Source organism: Belonocnema kinseyi, chromosome 1, assembly GCF_010883055.1.
Source record: "Belonocnema kinseyi isolate 2016_QV_RU_SX_M_011 chromosome 1, B_treatae_v1, whole genome shotgun sequence".
Lineage (NCBI taxonomy): Eukaryota > Metazoa > Arthropoda > Insecta > Hymenoptera > Cynipidae > Belonocnema > Belonocnema kinseyi.
This window is the reverse complement of record NC_046657.1, coordinates 73,378,719-73,386,743: the sequence shown is the minus strand read 5'-3', so window position 1 is coordinate 73,386,743 and position 8,025 is coordinate 73,378,719. Positions and strand designations below refer to the sequence as shown.

General features: G+C 22.4%; 1 protein-coding gene across 4 annotated transcripts in view; it reads left to right on the top strand.

The window, feature by feature from the left end:
* Nucleotides 1-8,025, top strand: part of LOC117167463 (telomerase-binding protein EST1A) — a 356,887-nt gene that overhangs the window by 225,764 nt on the left and 123,098 nt on the right. The gene's annotated exons all lie outside the window — the stretch shown is intronic.

Sequence of the window (8,025 nt, the reverse complement as noted above, 5' to 3'; positions counted from 1 at the left end):
AGTTGACGAAACTCAACATTTGTCCCGACTATAAAGTTAACGAAAATTCAAACTTGACGTCAGGTGACACTTGGCGGCACTTGACGCCACTACAAATTTAACGAAAATGAAAAAATTTGAAGTCACTGAATACTTGACGAATTTGAACAATTGACGAAACTGGACACTTGTCCCGACTATAAAATTAACGAAAATTCTAACTTGATGAAACCGGACACTTGACGTCACCGGGAATTGAACGAAAATTAAAACTTGACGTCACTGGACACTTGACATCACTTGAAGCCTTGACGATACTTGACGAAATTGGACAGTTGACGAAACTGGACACTTGCCCCAACTATAAAGTTAACGAAATTTTAAATTTGACGCCACTATAAATGTCATGAAAGGTCAGAAAAGACGAAACTGTATACTTGAAAATACTGCACATTTATCGTTTTGTTTTAATTGCAAATGTAACTATTCTATTATTGATTAATAATGTATTTTTTATTTATTTAAAATTTTAACTACTTAATTCAAAATTAATTATTGTTTTTGTTGAAGATTCTTGATTTTAGTTGAAAATTAATTTCTTTGTTATCTTTTTCAGTTATGATTATTGTTGAACATTAATATTCTTGGTTAAAAATTTATTTATTTGATTTAAAGTTAATTTTTTCGGTTGAATATTCATCACATTAGTTGAAACTTAATCTTTGGTATCTTTTTCAATTTAAAATTTATCTTTGTTGCCGACATTTTTTATTTTTGGTTAGAAAATTAATCTTCTTGGTTAAAAATTCATCTATTTAGTTCAAAATTCTTTTTTTTTTAGGTACAAAATTCATATCTCATTTTCCGATAGAAAATTAAAATTGTTGGATGAATATTCATCTATCGGTGACAAATTAATTATTTTGGTTATAGATTCATAATTTCAGTTGAAAATTCATTTCTGTGGTTGAAAATGTAACTATATTGTTAATTTTTTTTTCTTTTTGTTAAAACGTCAACTATTTTGTTGAAAATGTAACTGCGTTTGAAAATTAAACTGATTGGTTGAAAGTTCATGGATTTTGCTGAAAGTTCGACTTTTTTGGTTAAAAATTAATCATTTTTGTTCAAAATTCATCCTTTTGGTTGGATATTAATTCATTTGGTTCAAAATCTACATATTTTGTTGAAAAATATATATATTTTTTTAATTTGAAAATTCAAATAGTTGGTTGACAATATGTTTTACTTTTCTGGTATAAAATGAATCTTCTTGGTTGAAAATAAATTTTTTTTGTAGAAAATTTGTTGTTGATATTTTATTATTTTAAATAAAAAATTAACTAGTTCATTTTTAGTTGAAAATTGAGTTTTTTTTTTGTTGAAAAGCTATGTTTTTTGTTGATAATTGATATTTTTCGTTGAAGATTGAATTTTTTTGTTAAAAATTCTCCTATTTGGTTAAAAATTTCTTTTTTGTGGTTAAACATTCACCATTTAGGTTGAAATTTCATCTTTTTGTTAGAAAATTCATGTTTTGTTTAACAATTCAACTATTTTATATTCAAATTATTTTTTTTTGTTTAAAAATTTTAATTTAAAATTCACTTGTGTCATCGGAACTTGAACTATTTTGTTGAAATTTGTTTAAAAATCATTCATTGTTTTAAGTGAAAATTGAACTATTCCATTTCTATTTGAAAAATGATCTTGTTGAGTTAAAAATTCTTCTTTTTGGAAGCAAATTATTCTTTTTGTTTAATAAATCATTTGTTGATTGAAGATTCATGATTCTAACTGAAAATTTATTTTTGTAGTTAAAAATTTAACTATTTTCTTTACAATTCGTTTTTTTTATTTGATAAAAAATTGATCTTTTTTGTTGGAAATTCATTTCTTTTTTGGAAATTCATTTGTTTCTTGGAAAATTCAAATATTTTACCTGAAAATTTGTCATTTTGTCCAAAAATTCGTTCTTTTTTCGTTTAAAATTGTAACTTCTTTGTTTAAATTTTTGTTTAAAAAATTAATTGCTGAAACTTAAATCGTAACTGTGTTAATTCTGGTTTTAAATTTATTTATTATTTGTGAATTCAAGTATTTGTTTAAAAAATCTTTGATTTTGTTGAAAGTTTGACTTTTTTGTTAGAAAATTAATCCTCTTGGTTGAATATTCCCCCTATCGGTTGAAAATTCAACTATTTGATATTCAAATGGGAATTTTAATTGAAAATTCACTTTTGTTATTGAAAATTGAATTAGTTTGTTGGCATTTTTTAAACAATTATATTAAGTAAAAATGAACTATTTCATTTCTAGTTGGAAAATGATCTTTTTTAATAGAAAATCAATGTTTTAATTAGAAAAAACGTCTCTTTTATTGTGAAATTATTATTCTTAATTATAAATCAAATTGTTGGAGATTTATCTTGTTAGTTAAAAATTTCCTTTTTTGGAAGAAAGTTCTGCTTTTTGGTTAACAATTCATTTTGTACGTTGCATGCATTTCTTTGTTAGTAAATTCTAATATTTTACTTGAAAATTTGTCATTTTGCCAAGAAATTCGCTTTTTTTTGCTGATATTTTTGTTTACAAAATTAATTGTTGCAACTTCAATTGCAACAGTTTCAATTCTGGTTGTAAATGTATTTATTATTTATAAGTTAAAGTATTTGGTTAAAAAGTCTTGGATTTTGTTAAGAGTTTGACTTTTTTTTGTAGAAAATTAATCGTCTTGGTTGAATATTCGTCCTTTTGGATAAAAATTAATTAATTTGGATGAAAATTGACCTATTTTACTTAAAAATTCGTCTTTCTGTAAGAAAATTCATCTTTTTGTTTAAAAAATTAACTATTTGATATTCAAAGTAATTTTTTTTTAAATTTATTTCATTCATTAAAAATTGAACTATTTTGTTGAATTTTTTTAAAAATAATTAATTGTTTTAAGTAAAATTAAACTATTGAATTTCTAGTTGGAAAATAATATTTTTTAGTTGAAAATTAATTTATTATTTGAAAAACGTCTTTTTTATTATGAAATTAGCGATTTTCTTTCAAATTCGTTTGTTTTTTATTTGGTCGAAAATTGATATTTTTTTTTGGAAAATTCAAATATCTTACTTGAAAATTTGCAATTTTGTCAATAAATCAGTTGATTTTCTTGTATAAAATTTTAACTTTTTTGTTTAAATTTTGGTTTGAAAAATTAGTTTTTGCAACTTAAATTGCAACTTTTTCAATTCTGGTTGTAAATTTATTTATCATTTGTAAATTGAATATTCGTCCTTATAGTTTAAAAATCAACTATTTGATATAAAAATTCTTTTTTTTTTTTGTTTTGATTAAATTTCAATTGAAAATTCACTACCTTCATTGAAAATTGAACGATTTTATTGATAATTTGTTTAAATAATGAATTCTTTTAAGTAAAATTTTAACTATTCAATTTTTAGTTGGAAAATTAATTTTTTTAGTTGAAAATCAACTTTTTAATGAAAAAAAATTTGTTTAATAACCAAATTTATTCTTATTTTTGGGGATTCATCTTTTTAGTTTAAAATTGCTCTTTGTGAAAGGAAATTCCTCTGCTTCTTTAATCATTCATTTTGTACATTGAATGCCTTTCTTTGTTGGTAAATTAAACTATTTTACTTGAAAAGTCTTGGATTTAGTTGATGGTATTGACTTTTCTCGATAGAAAATTAATCTTCTTGATTGAAAATTCGTCCTTTTGTTTAAAAATTCGTTGTTTCTTTGTTTAAAAATTGAACTTGTCTTGGAATTAGTAGATAAATATGCTTAGAATCGATTAAGCGATCAGAGCCTTGAAAGGTCAGCGGTTAATTACGTCAACCTGGTGCCGAATTGGGGGCAGAGCCAATGAAACATAATATTATAATAGTTGAAAGAAGAGGAGATAGGGAGAAAATATACGGTCCAAGATCCGATTCGTCTCGCTGCGTCTCGTCCTTGTGAAGAAACGCTTGCTTGACTCACGTAATTGTTAATCGTTAACCAACAAGAATAATTAACTCATCCAAACGGACAAGATTTAGTTGCGCAAATATCATTCAATGACTTCTTCCAGCCGGCAATTACATTTTTTGCTTGTAAAAAAATATGCCTAGGGCTGATTTAGGGGTCATTTCATTTTTATTAACCAAATAGATTAATTTTTTTATTAAAAGCGTTTAATTTTATACAAAAAAAAGACCATTGATTTTCAACTAAAAAAGGTCAGTTTTCAACTAAAAATGGAATAGTAGTTCAATTTTCATTTTAAGCAATTCATTTTTAAACAAACAAAAAAAACATAGTTTGAACAAAATAGTAAATTTTTCAATCAAAGAAGTGAATTTTTAATTACAATCCTCAGCAAAATGAATTTGCAACCCAATGGTTGAATTTTTAACAAAATAAATGTATTTTTCATGAAGAAGTTTGATTTTATACTAAAAAAGACGTTTATTAAACCAAAAAACCTTGATTTTCTACTGAAAAATGTCATTTTTCAACTAAAAGTGGATTAGTTCAATTTTTAGTTCAGAACAATTAATTTATAAACAAAACGAATTCAAATTTTCAACAAAATACAATTTGGAACTAAAAAGATGAATATTCTGACAAAATGACAAATTTCAACTGAAATGATGAATCTTTAACCAACAAAATGAATGTTCTACAAAAAAAAAACACAAGTTTTCAACTAAAAAAGATAAATTTTCAACTTAAATGAACTAGTTAAATCTTGATTTAAAACAATTAAATATCATTTTAAAAAATTAAATTTTTTACCAAAAAGATGGATTTTCAAGTAAAATAGTTGAATTTTCAACCAAAGAATTTAATTTCCAACAATAAAAGAATTTTTAACCGAGAAGATTCATTTTCCCCCAAAAAATCAAACATTATTTTCAACCAAATAGTCGAATTTTGTTAAATGAAAAATATATGTACATTCTTAAACCAAAAATGGACCAGTTTCAGGTTAATTAAAAAAACGAATTTTTAAGAAAAAAAATGATTTTTACAGTAAAATCATGAATCTTTAAACAGCAAAATGAATTTTTAACGCAAAGGTGAAGTTTTAAACAAAGAAAAATTTCTTTTAAAAGCTCTAATTTTCAACCTAAACAAAAAAATAAATAAAAATAAATTAGCTTCATTTTCAATTAAAAAAAAAAAAGAATCGAATTTCGAACAAAATAGGAAAATTTTCAAACACAGAAATGAATGTTGAATTAAAATGATAAATCTCTAACCACAAAAATGAATTTTGAAATATATACATTAAAAAAAAAAAAAGATTAATTTTGTACTAAAAGGACTTTTTAAAGAAACAATACCATTAATTCTCAACTAAAAACGATACATTTGTAATTAAAAACGGAACAGTTTAATTTTTAGATAAGTCAATTAAATATAAACAAAAAAAAGGTAATTTTCTAACACAAAGACGAATTTTCTAGTTGAATAGTTACATTTTCTTCAAAAGAATTTCATGAAATTCACTTCTAAGGGTGAAAATTGATCTGTTTTGTTGAAAGTTTTTTTTTACAAATTGTTTGAACTATTGAATTTTTATTTAAAAATGTATGCTTTTACTTGAAAATCAAGTTTTTTTTTGAAGAAACGTTTTTTTTTTTTTTTTTTTTTTTTTTTTTTTTTTTTTTTTTGATAAAATTAATTCTCTTAATAAAAAAATGCATCTACATGGTTGAAAATTCTTTTTTGTGATTGAAGATTCATAATTTTAGTTGAAAAATTTAACTAATTTGCTATTTTGTTGAAAATTCTGTTTTTCTTGGTTTGTTAAAAATTCATTGGTTTAACTAAAAATTCAACTATTGAATTTTTAGTTGAAAATTTATCTTTTTAACGTAAAATCAATGGTTCTCGTTGAGAAAAACGACTGTTTTTATCAAATTAATCTGCTTAATTGAAAATTGATCTATTTGGTCAATAATTTATCTACGTGGTTTAAAATTAATTTTTGTGGTTGAAGATTAATCATTTAAATTTGAAATTTTATTTTTTTGATTGAAAGTTTGACTATTTTATTGTTAGTTAAAAATGTATCTTTTTTATTTAAAATCTGTTTTTTTTTTCAAAACTTCTTCTCCAATAATTTTTTAAATAATTTTTTATCTAGTTCGTTAAAATTCATCTCGTTGTTGAAAAATTAATTTTTATGTTTTTAAGAATTGAACTATTTTGCTGAAATTTCTTCAACTATTTTTTAATTCATCTATTTGGTTGAAAATTCATTGTTCGTGCTTTTTTTTGTATAAAATGAATCTGTTTGCCCTATATTAAAAAAAAAAGAATAACCATTTTGTCACCAATTTATGTTGTTGGTCCAGCATTTCATTTGAAAATTCATTTTTGTGGATAAAAATTGTACTTTTTTGTTAAAAATTAGCTTTTTTCCATTTATTTTTAATTGAAAATGTATTTTTATTTATTTTAAAATTCAACTATGTGGTTGAAAATTTATTTATTTTGTTGACAGCTCGACTTTTTTGTAGAAAATTAATCTTGTCAGGTAAAAAATCATCTCTTTATTTAAAATTTTATTTTTTGTGGTTGACGATTCTTCGTTTTCGTTAAAATTTTGACTTTTTGGGAGAAAATGCATCTTTTTGGTTTATGATTCTACTATATGGTTAAAAGTTCTTTTTGTTAATTGAAGATTTTAATTGAAAGTTCAGTTCTGTGGTTCAAAATATAAATATTTTTTGAAATTTTGTTTTTTTATTTGTTGTAACTGAAAAAGTAACTGTTTAGTTGAAAATTTGTCCTTTTGTCTGAAAATTTAACTGTTTCGTCTATGTCGTTCAAAATTAATTTTTTTGGTTGCAGATTCATCATTTTTGTTTAAAATTCGTATCTGGTAGAAAATTCATATTTTTCAGTTAAAAGTTCATATTGCTGGCTAAAGATTTATGATATTGATTAAAAGATTATTTCCATGTTTAAAAATTTAACTATTTTTTGGAAAATTATTTTGTTTTTGTTTTGTAGAAATTAATTGTTTTAACTGAAAATGAAACTATTCCATTTTTAGCTGAAACTTCGTTTCTCTTTGGTTGAAAAATTAATTGTTTTAATTGAGAATTGAACTAGTCAAATTTAGTTTAAAATTTATACTTTTCAGTTGAAATACATTTTTTTCCAAATCGTCTCTTTGAAGAAAAATAATTTTTTTTTTTTGGTTGAAGATTCATCATTTTAATTAAAATTTTTTTTTGTGGAAAATTTGACTTTTTTATTTTTAGTTAAAAATTTATCTTTTTTAGTTGAAATCCATTTTTTTCAAATCGTCTTTTTTAGTAGAACATTAATCTTCAAGGCTAAAAACTCATCTTTTTAGTGATTAATTAATCTATCTGGTTAAAATTACCTACTTAATAAATAATTGATCTATTTGGTAAAAAATGAATTTTTTATTAAATTTTTTAGTTGAAATTAATTTGTTTGTAATAATATTTTCTGGTTGAAACTTAATGTTCTTGGTAGAAAATTGATATTTTTTATTGAAAATGTGTCTTTTTCAGTAGGAAATTAATGCATTGTTTTGAAAATTCGTCGTTTTCGTTAAAAATTTAGTCATTTGGTCGCTACTTTATGTTTTTGATTCAACATGTTCATAAAAAATTCATTTATGTGGATAAAAATTTAATTATTTTGTTAAAAATTTGTTATTCAATTTAATTTTTAATTAAAAATGTATTTTTTTTATTTATTTGAACTATTTTCAACTATTTGGTTGAAAATTTATTTATTTTCTTGAGAGCTCGATTTTTTTGGTAGAAAATTACTCTTCTTTCTATAAAATACATATTTTTGGTTAAAAATTAAACTATTTGGTTGAAAAATTCATTTTTTGTTTGTAACTTCATCTTTGTGGTTAAAAATTCATATTTCTGGCTGAAAATTTATGATTTTCATTAAAAATTTATTTCCATGTTTGAAAATTTAATTATTTTATGAAAATTTTTTTTTTTCGTTAAAAATTAATTTTTTTCTAACTGAAAATAAAAC